Raw genomic sequence first — 19,867 nt, 5'->3', positions numbered from 1 at the left:
CTACCAAGGGAGGCCCTACTGTTCAGTGCCTGTTAAGTGCTTAACCAGTCCTAGCTAATTCCTTCCTCTCTTCTTTCCCTTTCAGGTTTTAAAAGCCTTGGCCTCAGGGGATCCTTTCCAGGTTCTAGAAGGGTCTTCTTCAAACCCTTGTGTGCTGAATCATTTTGTACTGAAGAGCAGATCTTTCCTGGCCCTGCACCTTCAGGCTCTGGGATGCTATAAAATAAGGGACATATGTCCTAGACACATGTTTATTTCTCCTTTATAGTTTGTCGTCATTCCCTCAGAAGGTCTATCTTGAGCTCCTGTAAGACTGTTAATGGCTGAACTCCCTCAAGCCAAACTGCAGAAAACAAGCTGTCCACTGACCCGAGTTGAAGAGAGGAGCTCAGTTTTCAACTCTTCCTGCCTCCTCAAAAGGCCATCTAGCTCTGAAAGATTTGGGGCTAAAAGTTACTTGACTTGGGGCCATTGTTTACCTTGGAAGTAGGGGAGTAGGAAGGAATGTTTGCTGAACATTGGAGAATCTTAACATGTCTCACTGATGATATGGACCCTGGTGCCAGGATGGAGCTCTGGCACTATAATATCTTGCCAAGAACATGTCTGCTCCTGTGGTGCCAGACAGAATGAGTGATGCCCCTACAACCCCTCCATATAGGCTCTGGAAGTCATTTAGGACTAATCTGCAAAGCATGTTTTGTATGTTAAAGCCTAGGTCTGTTAGTTATTCTTCCTCCTGTTTTCTCCTGACAGCTTCATTTGCAAGCAATCAAGAAAGAAACAAATCTGAAAAACAGTTATTTTTACAAAGGCAGACTGCGTTTGTGCTATAGGAGCTCCATTTTGGGGTCAAATGCTGGGAAATTGTTAAGATGGATTGAGGCCAGGCAGTTTTCACTGTTGTTCCATGTTTGCCTTCTGCTTATAAGCTCTTTTATATTCTGAAAGAAACAGTTCTTAACCCAATATCTATGGCTTCAGGAACTCCGAAATGGTATGCAGACTTCCACAACAATGTGCCTTTTCTGGAAAGATGGTCCGTAACATTCTAGTGAATTTCACATTGGACCTGTGACATAATAAAGGTTAAGAACCATAGCCCTTGAGATAAAAGACTCTTTTTACAACGCATCAAGTACTTGATTAGAAAGGCCTTTAGAATTATTTAGTCTAAATGCCTCGTTTATCATTGGGTAACCTGAGGCAGAGCAAGTTAGCAGCCATGCCTAAACAAGATCCCACATCCCTGGGCTCCTTTTCAAGGTTCTTTCCATTATGTCATACCTATCTAGCAAGGGGCCTTATGTTTGGTGGCTTTAGTGGTCATCTTTTTGAGGGTTTGCATTTTACCCTCTTTTTTGAGCCACACATATTTGCCACCAAATGGGACTTCCAAACGTAAGCTCCTAGTCTTCTTCATTTGCTACTTCAATCATTAGAAATGAACCAAAACACAATTGGCTTAGCAAGTCAGAAATCTGAAGAGCAGACCTTTCTGATTCCTGTTTGCTGAAGAGAAGCTACTGGAGAAAGTGTCATTGTTTGTGTTTCCCTGCAGATTCCTTGGCTTTAGGGTAGGTTTTTAGATAGCCTGTCCTTAGGGTCTGTGTAATTATAATGTGGTCCAGTGTGAGAGAAAGGGCTTTCTTATTTGGACTCTTCTAGCAAGGCTCCACTTGTTCACTGACTATATAGTACACTGACTATAGTACTGAGAAAGAAATAAGACATGGGGGAGGGGAGCGATGAGAGAGGGAGAGGGATAGGAAGAGGGACATGGATGAAGGGGAAGAGAGAAGAAATACACACATGCCCAAACCAACTCTGAGATGCCTTTGCAACAGTGTTACTGAGAAGGCAATAGTTACTTTTAAGACTGAAATCTAAATATGGTTTATTGGTGAGTTAGTAACACTTAAGCTAAACACACTGAGAGCCTTTGTGGAAGTAATTGAATAGAAATTTGATGATATTCTTAAAGAAGATGTGCCCAGGTGGCCATATTGAACTCTCAGCTCCACCCAATTTCAAAGGCTAAGTTGCTGAGAAACCAGGAGCAAGCTGAACCACAAAGGGAGTTTCTGTGAAGCCTCCTGGCCTCACTCACAAAGTACTCATTGAGCTCTAGTCTCAGATCTATGGCCTCTCTGCTCTGTCCCATCAGATGACTAACTAAATCAAGCAGGTGTGCAGATTTTGGCCACAAAACAGTGGCCAATGGAGCCTCAGTATTTTTGAAGATGTTAGAGACATAGTTACACTCTGGTTTTCTTCAGGGGAAATTCCACAATCACCACTACAAATACTGAGAGATTATTGAGAAACAGAAACCCACTGCAATCCCAGTAGAGTATGTGTCCCAGAAATGTGGCTGTAAGATTGATATATGATTCCTGGGCCATAGATCAAGAGCCTGATCTAAAGAGTTGACCAGAGAGCTGTGGTTGGCTGGCTCTCCCCCTACCCTGGGCTATACTAAAATAATTACAAAGAATGAACCTCAGCACCAACTCTTTTGTTCTCTGATTTAAAGAGCAGAAGCTTCAGTGGAATGAGACTGGCTTGGTCTAGGCTAGATGGACAGATAGTCATTCAGAAAAAGCTATGGGAAGGGGGTGATAACTAAAGCGTGGCAACTGTAGGAAATTCTCTACATGCCTCAGCCAATAGGTTAGAGAAACTGGCAATGAATGAAACATAAATCTTAAACTGACAGTGATAACATTTATTAAGCACCTACTAAGTACAGGAACTTCATATACATTAATTCATTTAGTCACTGTAATAATCCTGCAAGTGGATGCTATACTCCTCATTTTATACATAAAAAAATAACTGGCTCAATGTCACACAGAAGATAAATAACAGAACTGTGATTCTAATGCAGGCCTCTGACTCTGTACCCCATGCTCTTTTCCCTTTGCTATACAAAGACCATGTTACTAGACCTGGCATGACTCTTTGACTCTTGTCTGCTTAACAAAATATCAAAAAGCAAGCATTTGAGGGGAAGGAGGGTATGTAGGTCCAATTTACAGGAGAATCAAAACTGGACTGAAAGAGATTTTAGAGTTGTGTTTTCTCCTCATCTTTGATATGCCTATTCGGTAATGTTTTTTAAAAAGATCATTTAATTTTGTCTTATGAAAATGAAGGATTGATTTTTTAGTTGGTAGATGCCAAGTCCTTGGCTTGGCTGTTTTTCAAAGAAAAAAAAAGCCCTTTTATGTGTCTATTACTTTACCAAGTTTCTAGCATGTGAAGTTTCAGCCCAAGAGATTGGCAATATCCACACATGCAGTTTGAGAAGTGGAAATGGTCTTGGTACCTCTGCAGTACTTGATACTTGGAGTAAAATCCCTATAAGGTTTTTTCATGAGGATAGCAGAATGTAAAAGATGATCTAGAATAATAAATATCATTGATGTTTTGTTTAAAAATTTGGAGAGTATTGTCCACCACTGAGTGGAAAAACTCAGCATCCAAATTCAGTAATAAAGTGTTGTCAAATAGAGAATTTTTTTAAGACATGATGTGAACGTAACTTTTTTCCCTTTAAAATGATTTTTATTTTTTTCCATTATAGCCAATTTACTCGAAAATAGAGTATTTTTAAAATAATTTGCTATCATGGGAAAGAATCCTTCCCTTTTCAAGAAGTTCCTTAATTCTGTAATAACTACAACAAATAAAGTAGTAGACATATTTCTCTGACTAGAGAACATTGCTTTTGAGAGAATGTAGATCAATGATACCGTTTTTAAAGTGGCTACACACAAACGGCCTTGACACATTACAAGCCCAGAAAAAGCTTCAGAAATGTTTAAAAATTGCAAAGAAAAGCAAGATACCTTGAAGAAATGTTTTTGAAAAAGAAATGCCTTCATTTTCACAGGGAAAATAATCACTTGATACCAAGGACATTAATAGATGTTAGAACGACTGCCTATGTGAAATATATATATAAGAAGAAACATAATTAGATACTGGGGCCAGTTCATGTGACTTTCAATAAAGTATTCAGACTGTCTAGTATTAATGGCCTCTATCTGCAGTTTTGGCATGGAAACAACCTTTGAGCATATTATGCATGATGCTTATATATTACATATATACATATATTTCTTCATTTATCTTCTGCAGTCCTAAGAAAATATAGGAAATATAGGCCCAGAATCTCTTTGTACCTAGAGATTTCAATCTATAGTCTATTTTGCACCAAGCCCAGTCATTTCCTCAGGCCTTACAACATCAATGAGTGACATCAATAAGTGATAGCCCCGTTGTACAGGTAAGGAAACCTGAGGCTCAGAGAGATGAGAAATGATTTGCCCAATGTCACACAGTTAGGGATTGATAAACACTCAGGGCCTTCCTCTTTCTAATACACCATACTACACCCACTGGTAAAGGAATGATGACAGTAAATGGAGAAGTTGTTTAGAAGTGAGACTAACATCTTCAAGTCTTGCTACTCCAATTGTGGTCTATAATCAGCTTCAGCATAAGCATTACCTGGGAGCTTATTGTAAATGCAGATTCTTAGGCCTTATCCCAGACATCTGGGATTAGCATTTGTACTTTAGTGATATCTCCAGAAGATATCTATGCCATTAAAGTTTGAGAAGTGCTGGTCGTAAGGCATTTGAGAAAATAAAGCAGGTTGAGGAAGGAGGCCTCTTGGTGAGGCAAAGACCAAAAATGGATAAGGCCAGTCTAGTATGTTGGGAGTGTTTACAAAGACTGTGTCCATAGCTGCCTGCTTCTTACTTTAGTTTGTCCATGGCCTTGCACTTTGATGACATATAAAGAAGTATTATACTTCAAAGAATAGTGAAACTAGCCTAGGAAATAAAAAGACTGAAAGTTACTTGACTTGCAAATCTCTGAGCATCAAAGACTTTATAAAGTCAACATGGAGCATTGGGAAAAGCTCCCTTCAGGAATCCTGGGGGTGCAGACTCACCTCTGTCACTGCCTCTCCATAATTCTGAGCAAATCCCTCCGCCTTTCTAGACTTCAAGCCAGGTAGTCTCAAAGGGCCTTTTCAGCTTTGACATTCAGTTGTTATCAGCCACGGGTTTTACTACAGTCAACACTGATTAAAGCACAGAAAATTTTACCCAGTTTTGTCTGGCCAGAGTTTACTATCTTTAATTCACATGAGAAGGAAAGTTCTGGGAGGAAATATCACAGTTATGACAAAGCAACATTAATGGGAATTGCAAGGAACTGAGAGGAGCATGATTCTAGTTAGGAGAATATCCTAACAGTTTTCTAACTTGAAACTCTGCAGAACACAGTTTGAAATTGGCCAGTCTTTTAATTAAAGCATAACAAGGCATCCAGACTCTTCTGAAAACCAGCTGCTTCAAACCACACACTTGGGAATTAGCACCTATATCCTGAATAGGGCTTATTTTTCATGATTTAATAAAACTCTTCTGACTTGGGCTTTTGGAAGCTAATTTATTCATGAGGTGTTAGGGACTTGTAAAAAAGAGAAAATTCTTGCTCTTCATCTATCGGCCACTCATCTCTACAGGTAATTCTGATGCCCATTAGCTGAAGATAACTAGCTATAAGCTAACCTCTTAATATGGAGAAATAAACATAAAGAGAAGGGACTTGTTTAGGGTCACACACCAGAGCCAATGGCAGAAAACAGGTGTTCAGAGTATCACCCCAAGAGTCTTTCAACTCTACTTTCTTTGGGTGGCTAGTTTCACCAGAATCAAGATATTTCTTCCAGCAGCAGAGAACACACTGGGGAGGATGAATAGGTTTCCATCCTCCTCTGAATACTTCATTTCCATTGCATGTTCAAACTCTTTGCTTTATGAGCCTCATACAGCCATATCATGTCGTCGGAGAAAGGATGATTACCCACACTTCATTGAGGCTCAGCGAGGTGACATAACTTACCCAAGGTCACACAGATAGGAAATAGACTTGGATTTAGGTATTCTGATTTCACCTATGCTGCACTATTTCTCTAGGGGAGGAGAAGCAGCCCTCCAAACCCACAGCACTTCTGGGAAATTCAGGGGCTCTAAGCTCTTGATTTCTTCAAGCCAGGTGTGTTGCTTCAAAACAGATTGATTTTTTTCCCTGTTGAAGAATATCCTAACAGTTTTCTAACTTGAAACTCTACAGAGCACAATTATGTCTATCATTTTTTCTCATAGCAGCCCCATAAGGTAGGTATTTGACATATACAAAGTAAGGCCCATGAACATTGTATTAGTTTCCTATTGCTGTTGTAACAAGTGACTACAAACTTAGTGGCTTAAAACAACATCCATTTATTCTCTCACAGTTTGTATAGGTCAGAAGTTTGGCATAGTGTGGCTGGATTCTCTTCTTAGTGTCTCACTGAACTAAAATCAAGGTATCAGCCAGGGATGTGGTTCTCATCTGGGACTCAGGATCATCTTCTAACCTCACTGGTTGTTAGCAAAATTCAGTTTCTTGGTAATGTAGGTCTGATGTTACCACATTTTTTCAATGTGGCCCCTTCTATCTTTAGGCTAAAGGCAGCACATCAAATCCTTTTGCTTCCCTTCCTGTATCTCTTTAACATCCTCTTTTGCCTCTGCTGTTAAGGACTCATACTTTCATTGGGATGATTTTATTGGGCCTACACAGACAATCCAGGATATTCTCCCTATTTTAAAGTCGTTAGTGGAGCTCCTGTGTAGCTCACTATGTTAAGGATCTGGCATTGTCACTGCTGTGGCTTGGGTTGCTGCTGTGGTGTGAGTTTTATCCCTGGCCCAGGAACTTCTGTATGCCATGGACATGGCCAAAAAATAAAATAAAGTCAAGAGTTACCTTGATCATATCTTCAACATCTCTTTTGCCATAATTATGTAATTAATAATTATGTAATTAATCACAATTAATAATTGTGTAATTAATCACAGTCCTGGAGATTATGTCATGGGATCTTCTTGGGGCCATAATGCTGCTTAGAACAGGCATGAAGCAGCTCCCTAAAGAAGCCCTCCTTTTCAGCATAAAGATATATGGCTCTCCCCCTTTAATCCTGAGGGTTAAAAAATGACCATTTACACACCACCTAGATAAGGGGTTAAAAACCTTAGTGTTTTCCAACTTTCCCATCTCTCAAGCACACACAAACACAATTAGGTAGCACACCAAAGAAAGTGGTAGCTGGAGTACAAGTGAGGATCTTTGGAAACTGATGGTATTCCTAGATAGCACCTTCATGCTGGTGACTAGTCCCTTAACGAGGAACATTCTACCTAGGATAAGGTGGGGCAGAAACAGTTTTCCCAAAGGTCCAAGATAAGATATATATTCCCTGTATTGTATCACTTGACCAAAAGAGAGAACACATATATCATCTACTACATGAGCATAAGTGCTTTGCATGGGTTTACTGAATTTGTCCAGAGAATATTTCTATGAGGTAAGTATTGGTATTAGCCTCATTTTACAGATGGGAAAACTGAGGCATAAAATAATTACATCATTTGCTCACATTCCTACAGCCAGGAAATGATGAATTCAGAATTGAAACCCAGACCATTCCCTAAGTAATCCCCTGTGGCTTCCATCAGACTAGGAAAATTCTCCTAGAACAGAGATAGAGGCCAAGCTAATTTCAGTCCCTTGCACCTTTGATATTCTAAGCTTTCCCTGGCATTCTGGTAACCCAAGTCAACACAAGTGAGTTTCCTGAATGAGTCAGTTAAATTTAGAGACTTGTTGAATTTCATGGGGCCAATAGAGTGCAAATCAAACGTACCTAACATTTTCTGCAAGGTTAGAACAGGAAACTGTCAGTCCAGATGGATGAGGTCAAGAAGAAATGGCCCCAGGAATGTCCTCTACCCAACAATATGTCCACTTGCTTCCCATGAGTTAGGAGGCCTCCCTATTTTGGTGTGCATTCAAGTTACGTCATTTCCTCTGAACTTCTATGAAACCTATTTCTGGAAGCTCCAGGCCCTCAGAATGCCCCCTAAAAGGTGCCTGAAATTAAAGTTGCAAAGAGGGCTTTCCTGGTCTTGGAGAACAGGGCTAGGCAATGGCCTTCACTATGCCTTGTTTTTCCAATCCTTTGGCAAGCCTATGGGAACTAAGTTGCCGCTAGTATTGTCAGCCCTGGATTTATTCCTCTGCTTTCTGCTTCCTCAGCTACTCCCATCTAGGTGCCATGATGCTGGCAGATGCCATCCTACTATAGTTTCCAGAGTCATCAGGCTGTGAGGTAGGTGGGGTATGGACAACCTCAGTCCTGACTTCACTCACCTCTTTATCCCTGGACTCAATAGAGGCTGAGTTCCTCTGTTCTCCATATCTCCTTTACTAGCCATTGCTAGCCCTGGCCCCTAACTCCCCTGAAAGTAACTCAAACACCACTATCTGTATTCATGCCTCAATCACCACAGGCAAATTATTTCACCCAAATAACCATGATTGGCCCTTTATAAATGTTCAATCAATATTAACCAGTAGCAGGAGTTAAGAATCTAAATGCAACAGCTAGGATCTCTGCAGAGGCGAAGGTTTGATCTCCAGCCTGGCACAGATCCCTTAACAGTGGGTTAAAGGATCTGGTTTTGCCACGGTTGTAGCTAGGATTCAATCCCTGGCCTAGGAACTTCCATATACCTGGGTACAGCCATTTAAAAAATATTAACATGGTTTCCGTCATGGCACAGTGGAAACTTATCTGACTAGGAACCATGAGGTTGTGGGTTCAATCCCAGGCCTCACTCAGTGGGTTAAGGATCGGGCATTGCTGTGAGCTGTGGTGTAGGTCACAGATGTGGCTCAGATCTGGCATTGCTGTGGCTGGGGTGTAGGCTGGCAGCTACAGCTCCGATTAGACCCCTAGCCTGGGAACCTCCAAATACTGTGGGTGTGGGCCTAAAGGAAAAAAAATAACTTATAGCAGCAGCAGTAGAAGTAATAGTAGTAGTAGTAATAATAGTAGTAACAACTGCCTCAGTTGCTATCCAAGAATGGAATCTTCTTTATACCCATTCAGAGCTGGCGGACCATGCTGTGCCATTCCAAATCTTCCCAAATGTTATCTAGTTACCACCTGATTCTTGTATTCTTCAATGTGGTGTAACTTGATTATCTGGAAATTGTCATGTCCCTTGGCCCTGTAACTAGCCACCCTGACCCCCTCACCCTACAAGATCTGTCCTCATGTATGCCTCAGTTCCTCCCATACTTATTCTCTTATGCAGGGGTGTCATGCCAATAATCCAGGCTCAGATACTCTTCCCTGTGTAGTTGCCAACAGCCAGGATAAAGCATTCTTAGGACATGATGTCTGATAGGGACTCCTTCTTCCTATGACAGTTAAGCTTCTGGTGATGTGGCTTAGGTACATTCACCCTTTTAAGTACTCTTTATGCTATTCTGGGGAGCAGCTGTCTTTCCCATACTCCCTTTCTCTTCCTTCCTCCTATATTTTTTCACTTCTACTGTCATTACAATAGTGCTTATTGTGTTTCTTCAAAGGTACTCAGTGAGAGGGTGGGTAGGTCCTGGAGGGGATATATGAGAGAAGAACTATCTTGCTGCTGGATGATTTCATACTTAATTGGAAATTAACCCTGGCCCTTAGCTCTCCAGGGTATATTCATATCCAGCAAGAAATCACATTATTATCCCTGAAGTGAATAAGACATCACAAAATGCCTTAGGAAATGGATCTAAAGATCCTTTAAAAGAGTTTGAAGAGCTCTGAGAAAGAACCATAAGCAGCTAAATAGCCAGTCTGGTCCCACTGTGACAAAGGGGGAACGGGACCACAAGTGGACAGTTTATAATAATCATATATAGAGCCTTTTAATAATTTGGGCTTCTAGAATTCAGGGCCTTGGGATTTTAAACAAGGCCCACAGTGGAATTGGGAGTCCCCTGGGACCAAGGGAAGGACATGTGTTAAGCATAAAGTGGGAATGTCCTGAATCCTTGAGCCTTCCTAGTAGACCTAGGGTGGTAATAGGGTGAAGAAATAGTACTACCACCTGGCAGGCACATTGCATATATTTTATATACATCATATCATTTGATATCAACTCCCCTTATCTGTAAAATGGAACTCATTGGGACTTGAATGGGACTTGAAATCCAGAAAGAGTATTACTTGCCCAATGTTACATAGAAGGCAAATGGTGGAAGCTTAGGCAGGAATGGACTCTTGAGCCTGTACAAAGGTAACGTTTTTTGGAGTTCCCGTCGTGGCGCAGTGGTTAACGAATCCGACTAGGAACCATGAGGTTGCGGGTTCGATCCCTGGCCTTGCTCAGTGGGTTAACGAACCGGCATTGCCGTGAGCTGTGGTGTAGGTTGCAGACGCGGCTTGGATCCCGCGTTGCTGTGGCTCTGGCATAGGCTGGCAGCTACAGCTCCGATTAGACCCCTAGCCTGGGAACCTCCATATGCCGCGGGAGCGGCCCAAGAAATGGCAAAAAAAAAAAAAAAAAAAAAAGTAACATATTTTCATCACTGAAACCACTAACACAGAAGACTCCTTTAAGGTGTCCCAGTGTTGAAACGTTTTTGAAGAAAGAAACTTTTCAATGATTTTACTGTGTTACTGGAGGTGAAGTAAGGGGAGAGTAAATATGACCAGTGCCTGAAGCACATTGGAATAGAGAAGGTGCAGGACCACTTCCAGCTTATAGGGAGCCTTTGTGTGAATAGGGCAAAGCACCTCTTGATCAAGATACTTTATGGCCATCTTCCAGAAAACTGTCATAAATATACAGATCTCTGATAAAATGTTAGTGGTGCCCCTAGATGTAGCCATCACAACTGCATTCAATTACCCTGGGAAGATGCCTAGAAGTGCAAAGAGGTGAAATAATCATGGAATTAGCTGAAGCATTAATGAGTGTGCCTCAGTCCATCTAAGGCATAGAATGTCATCATAGAGATCAAGTCCTATGTGATTCTAAGTGAGAAGGAATTATTGAGGCTTAATTGGTGGGAAGGAAGGGATTTGAATATATAATATTAACTTACATTTTCAAAGCCCTGAAAGCTTTAGGATGCTGACTGGTAGCTGAGAGAAAGAATTTGGCAATGGAGGAGGGAAAGACCCTCTGCTAGGCACTTTTACACTGAATTTCTCATATGTTCCACACAATAACCATGGGAGATAGTGTTATCCAAGTTTTAGATATGGAGAAACTGAAGCTATAGGGCTAAATAACTTCATCCATGGTCCTTGGATTTTACCCCCAGTGTATCTAACACAAGAAATAGTACTTTTCCCCCTTCATAACGTAACTGTTAGGCATTTAGGTGTGCGTTCAATCAGTTAGAAGCATTAGGCTAGTGTCAGTCTTAGAGAATGAAGAAACTGCACAAATCATGTTAAAGGGTCCATGACTCCTGACAGAGCAAAATAACTAGTACCGAGGCCATGTAGTGCATACCATGATGTGCACAAGACATACCTGTGCAGCTGGGGTCTCCTTAGTGATCATCAGCTTTATCTCACTCACACAAGAGTCTTCAGTGGCAAGTGGAGATCCATATTTTCTCCCTTCTCAAGCCAGACTTCCAGGAAATCAAAAGGCACCCAGCAACATCTATACATCATATATAACTTTATCAGTTCTGAGTCAAGAGGGTGTGGCCATGGAAATGACCACCTTGCCCTTGCTAATTTGACAATAGTAGGAAGGAATCTGAAACATATGTAGGTTTATTTTTTTTTTCTGACCCAGATAGTGTTATGATCCTCAAGCCCAGCTTCCACAACATATAGTCAAGGTTCCAATCCTCCAGATGTCTATCTCCTTTCTTAATATCATCTCAGTAGCCATTTCCAGATCTGAAGGTAAAAGGGAGGTCAGAGAGAGCTGGCAAAGCAAAATCCAGCTGCAATGAGGGAACAAGGGAGGGTAGGCACAAGAATTCACCCCAAAGATGCTGTATACTTTTTCCGTCAGTCCTCCTTAGCTTTGCAGGTTGGGTCTATCCAGGTCAATCACCTTCGCCTTTCCCCAGCTTTAGGAGAAAAGCTGATTTCCTTCTAGGAGAGTATGTCTCCTTATATAGTTCCTTTCTTTTCTTCTCCAAGCCTGAGAATTGAAGAATTAAGACATCTTAAATGGACAGAAATGGCTCTACATTTATTTAAGAATATATGGCATTGACTCTGTGTCAGACACTGTTCTCAGTGTTTTACAAATATGAATGTGTTTAATCCTTACATCAATACTATGAGGTAGATATTATTATTTCCACTTTAAAGATAAAAAACTGAGGCACAAAAAGGTTAAGTGACTTGCCCATAGTCATATAGCTAAAAAGTGGTGGAGTCAGATTCAAAACCAAGTTCTTAATTCTGAGGTTTTAACCAGTTTATTATGCTGCACACATGATACAGTAGCAAAGAATACAGGCTTTGGGAATCAGGTAGAGTCTGGATTTCAATGCCTATTCTGACACTCGCCAGCTGTCTTACACCCTGACAATCCATTCCCCTTTTCTAAGGCTTATTTCCTCACTACTAACATGAAGGTGATGACATATACCTCTCAGGGTTGTAGTGAGGGATCGATGGAATGTGCCTAGCCCGGAGTAGATATTCAAAGTTGGTTCTTCTTTTCATTTTCCTAAGGTTTAGTACCAAACTATAATTTGGTATTGGTACTCAATAGCCATGGCAACTTAGCCTATATCAGTGCTAAGCAAGCACTGGTTGGCATTATAGGTGACATTCACTCCTGCTGGCGAACCAGATTTCCACCAGAGGAGTTGATATAACTGGCATTTCTAAAGATGGAATTCTATTGGAATTAACTAGCTATGTGGTTCTGTCTCTGTCCAGACATGGGGAATACATGGCCAGCAGGAGGGAGATTTGCAGGAAATGAAGGCATTGTGCCCAACCAAGAAATCTCACTCACACCCTTGCATGTACCCCATAAAATGCCACCAGCAGTTTTAGTTAATGGATGGGCCAATGGGCTTAGTTGGAGATACTTGATTACTTAATAGGTGGATGAAATACTAGGACTGAAAGACACCTAAAGATCCTGAGTACCAATTTACTATCCAATTGGATCTAGTGAGGTACCCAAACTCTAGAGTCAAACAGGCATAGGTTCAAATCCTTTCGCTTCTACTCATTACCAGTTCAGTAGGCAAGTTAATTCCCTTCTCTGAGCCTTAGTTTTTTTCACTTGTAAAATTGAGATCAATAAGTGCTCTGTTTTAAGGGTTGTGAAGATTCAATGAGATAATGAAGGTAAAATTATACATAGAAAATATTCAATAAATAGTAGTTATTAATTCTGGCATCATTTGTGTAACACATCAACAAACTCAGGAATTCCCAGTTGAGAACAAAATTGGTTTGTAAAGTGTCTTAATGACCTACTCACACAAGGTCTTTCATAAAAAGGATCATATAAGACTGTCCCATGTAGACTCTGTCGCATCTTCTTCTTGTACATCTTCACCTCACCCACAGCCACACACTTCACATTCTGTGAAAACTGGACCTGCAAATGTACTCATTTGTATTTGCAAGGGTCCTACAGGAAATTAAACTGACAGCTTTGAAAAGTGTGTGCAGGGTTACTGCTATCAACAAGAGATGGTGAAGTACTCACAGTCTAAGAATAACAGGAAGCCATTACACTCTTGGCCTGGAGGGGTAAGTCAATGGAACAGTGTTACCAGCCCCTAGTGAGAGCTGGAGCTGTGAAGTCCCTAGTGAGAACTGTAATCAGGGAAAATTCCATTCAGTCTAGAAATGAGACCTAAAGCAGGGAAGGAGTAAAGAAGACATAGAAAGATCTTCTCCTCCTACTCTTGATCTATCAGTGTCACTCATTAGCCAAACCCAGCCAGAAACCAGAAAACAAATTGATACAATTCACAGGGTCAGATTCTTGGGACACAGAGGAGAGAAGAGAAAGGCAGAGAATGGATCTGGGTGTGGCAGATGATAGTCAAAGAATAACTAACAAGCTAAGCTTTTCTACCTCCATGCCTTTCACATTTGGTTCCCTAAAACTGTAATGATCTTCTGCAAACAGATGAATGCCTAAAAAAAAAAAAAAAAAAAAAAAAAGAGTTTCCATCGTGGCTCAGTGGAAACGAATCTGACTAGTATCCACGTGGATGTGGGTTCGATCCCTGGCCTTGCTCAGTGGGTTAAGGATACAGTGTTGCCATGAAATGTGGTGTAGGTCACAGATGCAGCTCAGATTTGGCATTGCTGTGGCTGTCGTGTAGGCTGGCAGCTGTAGCTCCGATTTGACCCCTAGCCTGGGAACCTCCATATGCTGTGGGTGTGGGCTTGAAAAAAATTAAAAAAATAAAAAACCCAAAAAACAAACAACAACAACAACAACAAGAATACCAGATGAATACCTGTTCATCTTAAGGCCCTGCACAAATATCGCCTCTGTAAGAAAGCCTTCTCCATTTCATTGCAGTCAATCCTTCTCAATCACACAGATTCTGGAACTGAAAATACCATGTTGTAACCACGTGTATTTTTTGCCTGACTTCCTGAAGAGAATATGAGCTTCTCTGGGGCAGGGTCTTAATTTTATTCAACTGTGTATTCTAAGCTCTTATCACAGGATCTGGCTCAAATGTGCCCCATTAATGTGGGTTAAACTGAATCAATCAACTCCACCTTAAAACTTTACCCTAGGACAGTATTTTCAAAACCAAGTTAATTTTCATTAACACCCTCTAGACCCCTGGGGGCAATTTTTCCTAACCATCCAGTTGCTGTAGAACAGGTAGCATTCCTTAGGGTTAGCTTCATTTGGAGGCTTCACAGAAACTACATCTTCACAATTGCCAAATTTTTTTTGAGGACTTAATACAATATTTATTAGTGATTAGCACTGAGAAAATTATTTCCCTCTACATACAAAAATACAGATTGGAACACTATGAAAACAATCAGGACAAGTACCATGAGAAATTGGTCCTTCAAAAGAAATAAAGGGGAGAAACTGAGGGCAGCATGCGGCTTTGTCTGCTGTCAGGGACACACCAAGAGGAGAAAAGGCTTTGGGGCCCCCAATCACTCCAAATGGGTAGTCAAAGCCAGGAGCTGACCGGAGCATTCAGCTCAGTTCCAAAGAACCAAAATCTTTTAAAACCAATTTTCTCCAAAGATAAACTTCCCAATTCCTGTTATTTGACAAATTATAGGAAAATCATATTTCTCTGAAACAGGCAATTAAATTATCCAGTAATTCCTGATTGTTGCTTTAGGCCTCTCCTAGAGTTTTTAAGCAAGCCTAGAGAGCCAACTATGGTCAGTGGGTGTAGCAGGCAGTGATGACAGAACAACATCGACTCAAGTAGGCTTCTTCAGATGGCAGCAGTACTCTTCAGGTGGCCTCTTGAGTGCCTGCAGGTCCCTAATACATTCCATTTAAGGATAATGACTGGCTTGAGTGGATAGAATTGAAGAAGCTTAAAAAAGACAAGGATATTTCCCATGAGTTGTTTTTCATCTGCTGTCAACATGTTAAGACTGAATGACTGCTCTGAAACTAGGCCATAGGCAGGGGTTACTTCTTTTAAGAATGTTCCAATCCAGAACTTTTTTCAAAGCTCAGCTTAACCTAATCGCCCTTCCCTTAAGAGCCTTCAATACTTTCTGATCTCTGTAGCAGTTTCCATGAAGTGTGAAAAGAATACTGGGAATTTAGGCTCTAGCTCTGCCATTTGCTTGCTATGGGACTTAGTCAAGTCCCTCTCCTTTTCTGGATTCCATTTTCTTTATTTGCAAAAATGAGGAAAATGCAGTTCTGAAATCAACCTCATAAAGTACACTGGAGAAAGAGATCAATAAATCTGCCCAGCAGGAAGGAAGACTCTAGAGGTTTGAATTGGGCTAGATGTGCTAGGCATGGAAGTGAGAATGACCATGGCAGGTTGAAGGACTAACAAGTTACCTGATGTAGATGCAGCTGACAGGTAGGGTGCATGGGGAGAGTGACAGGAATTGAGACTTAAAAGAAGCTTTAGGCCTATAGATGAACGGCCTTGAAGCTTAAGAATGAGAGAGATTATATGGTTAGTGTGAAGGAACTATTCTCAAATGTTTGGGTCTCAGGACCACTTTATACTCTTAAAATTTTTTAAAAACTTCAAAGAGGCTTTGATAGTGTGTGTGTGCTATCTATTGATGTTTAACCTGGGAAATTTAAAATTTTTGATTACTTCATTTAAAAATAACTAATAAACCAATTGCATATTAACATAATATATTTTTATGAAAAATATATTTTCCAAAGTAAACCATAGTGAGAAGAATGGTATCATTTTAGATTTTTTTCTAAAACTCTTTCTCTCTGGTTTAATAGAAGACAGCCAGATGGTTGTGGCTGTTTCTGCATTCAGTCTATTATGATGTGTCGTTTTGTTTGAAGGAAATAAAGAAAATCTGGCCTCACTCAGGTATGTGTATATTCTTCTTTAAGACTACACCAAAACTCCACAATTAAATTTTTTTTAAAGTTTAGTTCCAGCGTTGAACCAGAAACCACTTCAGTGAACTTTGCATATTCTATTCTATTAAAATCCATTGGTCTCGGAGTTCCTGTCGTGGTGCAGTGGTTAACGAATCCGACTAGGAACCATGAGGTTGTGGGTTCAATCCCTGGCCTTGCTCAGTGGGTTGGGGGATCTGGCGTTGCCGTGAGCTGTGGTGTGAGTCGCAGACGCGGCTCGGATCTGGCGTTGCTGTGGCTCTGGCGTAGGCCTGTGGCTACAGCTCCAATTAGACCCCTAGCCTGGGAACCTCCATATGCCGCGGAGGCTGCTCAAGAAAAGGCAAAAAAAACAAAATCCATTGGTCTCTCTTGCACTTTGAATAAATCATTTACCCAGGTAAGATTTTGTAGTATCATGCCTTGGTCATTTGGAAATATTAGTGCATTTAGTCATGCAAATTCTACATGTATAGGTCATTATACAACAGTTTAAAAATCATATGAGAATAATACTATAGATCTTATCAAAAATATTGTGGAAACTGTCAGACACAAACTTTTCTAAAATTCTCATTCTCACTTGAAAATTCAAATTTCATCATTGGCAACAAATATCGTCAGTTTTTTTCCTTGAAGTGACAGGGTCCCATCATTCAGAAAATATCTGCCAAATACCCAAGTCTGAATAGTATAGTTCATCTGTCAGTTGCTCTCTCTATCAATTAAAAATGATGTTTTATGAAAAATGCAGCTAGTTCAGCCCCCAACTCACAAATGTTTTTCCCTGAGACAACCATCATACCTTGTATAGCAGAGGTGTTTTATAAGTAATTTCCATTTTGTCACATAGAATATTAGAAAGTTATATACTTTAGCATTGAGATTTAACAAAATTAACATCTTTTACTGCTTAATCAAGGACATGTTAAAGTGAAAGTGACACATTTTTTATTATTCTGAGAGTTAGCAATTGGAAAAATCCAGTGACTACTAGTACAATTCAGTTTTACCACCTTGCTTCATACTAAGGTGTCATTCATGCAAATATCCACATAGTGACAAAGGCAAATGACCCTAACAATAAAATACTAAACATTAGTATTATTGTGGAAATAGTTTTGACCTCATGGAAACCCTGAAAGTAAGTCTGGTACCTCCAGGAGACCACAGATCATTCCTTGAGAACTGCTGGTACAGAGGTGTTTTGAAGGAAGGGATAATTGGAAACAAGAAGACCAATTAGGATATGGAATAGATAACAGAAGTGAGAAATGATGAAAACTTTAAATAAGGCTATCCCGATATGAATGGGGTGGCAAGTATTAATGTGAGAAAAAATGTTAAACTATTTAGTCAATGGGATCTGGTTCCTTCTGTTGTATTTTCAGTAGCTCCCACTAAACTAGCCATTTTTTGCAGGCCTATAAACACACTCGAATCTCTTCCATCTTAAAAATATTTTCTCCTCATTCTCTTCTATCTCTACCTGACTCTAGTTCCTGCCCTATTGTTCTACTGTACGCAGCCAAGCCTTTTGAGAGAGTTGATTACTCTCAAAGTCTCAAATTCCTCACCTCCTCTCACACCTCAACCCACTGCAATCTGGCTTCCCTTCCCACCGCTTAATAAAAATTGCTCTTGCCAAGGTCACTGAGTACCTCAGTGATATTAAATCCAACAACAGTTTTTAGTGCCAATTCTATTTTTCCTCTCTGTTACATTTGTCCACTCCTTATTCCTTGAAATTCTTCCCATGACAATATCTTAGTTCTCCTTCTGCCTCTTGAAGATATGTTCTTAGTCTCCTCTTTTGGTTATCGGATTTTCATCATAGGTCAGTCTGGGGCCCTTTCCATCTCTTCTTTAAAGATTCCCCATAGATTCATACATGCTCACAGGTTTAAACAGCATCTTTTTGCCAACAGCTTTCAAATATTTATCTCCAGCCCATACACATATTCTGAGCCCAGATTTACTAATCCAACAACCATTTTATTTTTATTTTTAATTTAATTTAATTTAATTTAATTTTATTTTATTTTATTTTTATTTTTCCTTTTACAGCTGTACCTGCAGCATATGGAAGTTCCTGGGCTAGGGGTGAAATTGGAGTTGCAGCTCCCAGGTTACACCACAGCCACAGTAACATGAGACCTTAGCCACTCCTGCGACTTAACACCACCACTTGCAGCAATGCCAAATCTTCACTTGAACCCGCATCCTCATGGACACTATGTCAGGTTCTTAACCCACAGAGCCACAGCTGGAACTCCTCCAATTTAACATCCCTATTTATCATCTCCATCTAAATGTTCCCTGGCATCTCAAACTTAATATGTTCAAAATCAAGCTCTTGATTTATTCCTCTCTTTCACTCTAAATATGCTCTTCCTTATATTAATAGGTAGTAGCTTCATCTACAATTGATTATGCAAAAAAAAAAAAAAACCCAGGTACCATTTAGGTGGCTCTTTTTTTCTCATTCACCACCCCAGTGCATCAGTAAACTATGTCAGTTCTACATGCAAAATGTATTCCCAAACTCTTCACTCCTTCCCTCTCCATAGCAATCATTTAAAGCCTTAGCCACCACTATCTCTCACCTGGACTACTTTTTTTTTTTTTTTTTTTTTGTCTTTTTGCCATTTCTTGGGCCGCTCCTGCAGCATATGGAGGTTCCCAGGCTAGGGGTCGAATCGGAGCTGTAGCTACCAGCCTACACCAGAGCCACAGCAACGCAGGATCCGAGACGCGTCTGCGACTCACACCACAGCTCACGGCAACGCCTGATCGTTAACCCACTGACCAAGGGCAGGGATCGAACCTGCAACCCCATGGTTCCTAGTCGGATTCGTTAACCACTGCACCACGACGGGAACTCCTCACCTGGACTACTTAAATAGCCACATCACTGGTCTCCTCATTTCCTCTCATTTCATCCTATAGTAATTCACCACACAGCAGTGAGAGTGATCTTTTAAAAATGTAAGTCAGATCATGCCACAACCCTGCTTGAAGTGGTTTCCCATTGCACTTGAAATCCAAAATCCTTAATATGTCCTACAAGGCACTGAAGGGTCTCCCAGTTTGCTTCTCCAGACTCTTCTCACAGCATTCTTTCCTGCATCTTCATACTTCTTCAGCTACATTGGCTTACTTCATTTCCCTCAAACATGCCATTCTCTCTGTCTCAGGGCCTCAGCACATAATTTTTTCTTTTGACTTGGACACTTTTCATTTGTTTGCATGGGTAACTTCTTATATTTTAGTTCCAGCTCTCTGGTTAAATGTTAATTCCTCACAAAATGTTTCCTTGAGGCCACAAATTAAACTAGGCAATGTCCTTGTTGTGACCTATCATCCCACTCTTTGCTCTTCCT

At 40.5% G+C, this 19,867-nt stretch overlaps 1 protein-coding gene across 12 annotated transcripts in view; it reads left to right on the top strand.

Annotated features, from left to right (window-relative positions):
- The window catches only part of OPHN1 (oligophrenin 1), a 631,870-nt gene that overhangs the window by 556,462 nt on the left and 55,541 nt on the right, over window positions 1-19,867 (top strand). For 8 of the 12 annotated variants that reach the window (XR_002340743.1, XR_014835159.1, XR_014835161.1 and 5 more), the window contains one exon: window positions 86-4,038. The exons of 2 other annotated variants lie outside the window; for them this stretch is intronic. The gene's annotated coding sequence lies outside the window, so the exon portion shown is untranslated. Of the gene's footprint in view, window positions 1-85; window positions 4,039-19,867 lie in introns of those variants that run through there. 2 more of the 12 variants (XR_014835158.1, XR_014835160.1) reach the window with 2 other exon arrangements.

This window comes from Sus scrofa, chromosome X (assembly GCF_054392235.1).
Source record: "Sus scrofa isolate SSC_HxYL_T2T_F1_AM1 chromosome X, Sscrofa_HxYL_maternal_Yorkshire_Landrace_v2.0, whole genome shotgun sequence".
Taxonomy (NCBI): Eukaryota; Metazoa; Chordata; class Mammalia; order Artiodactyla; family Suidae; genus Sus; species Sus scrofa.
This window is presented reverse-complemented; position numbering and strand designations above follow the sequence as displayed.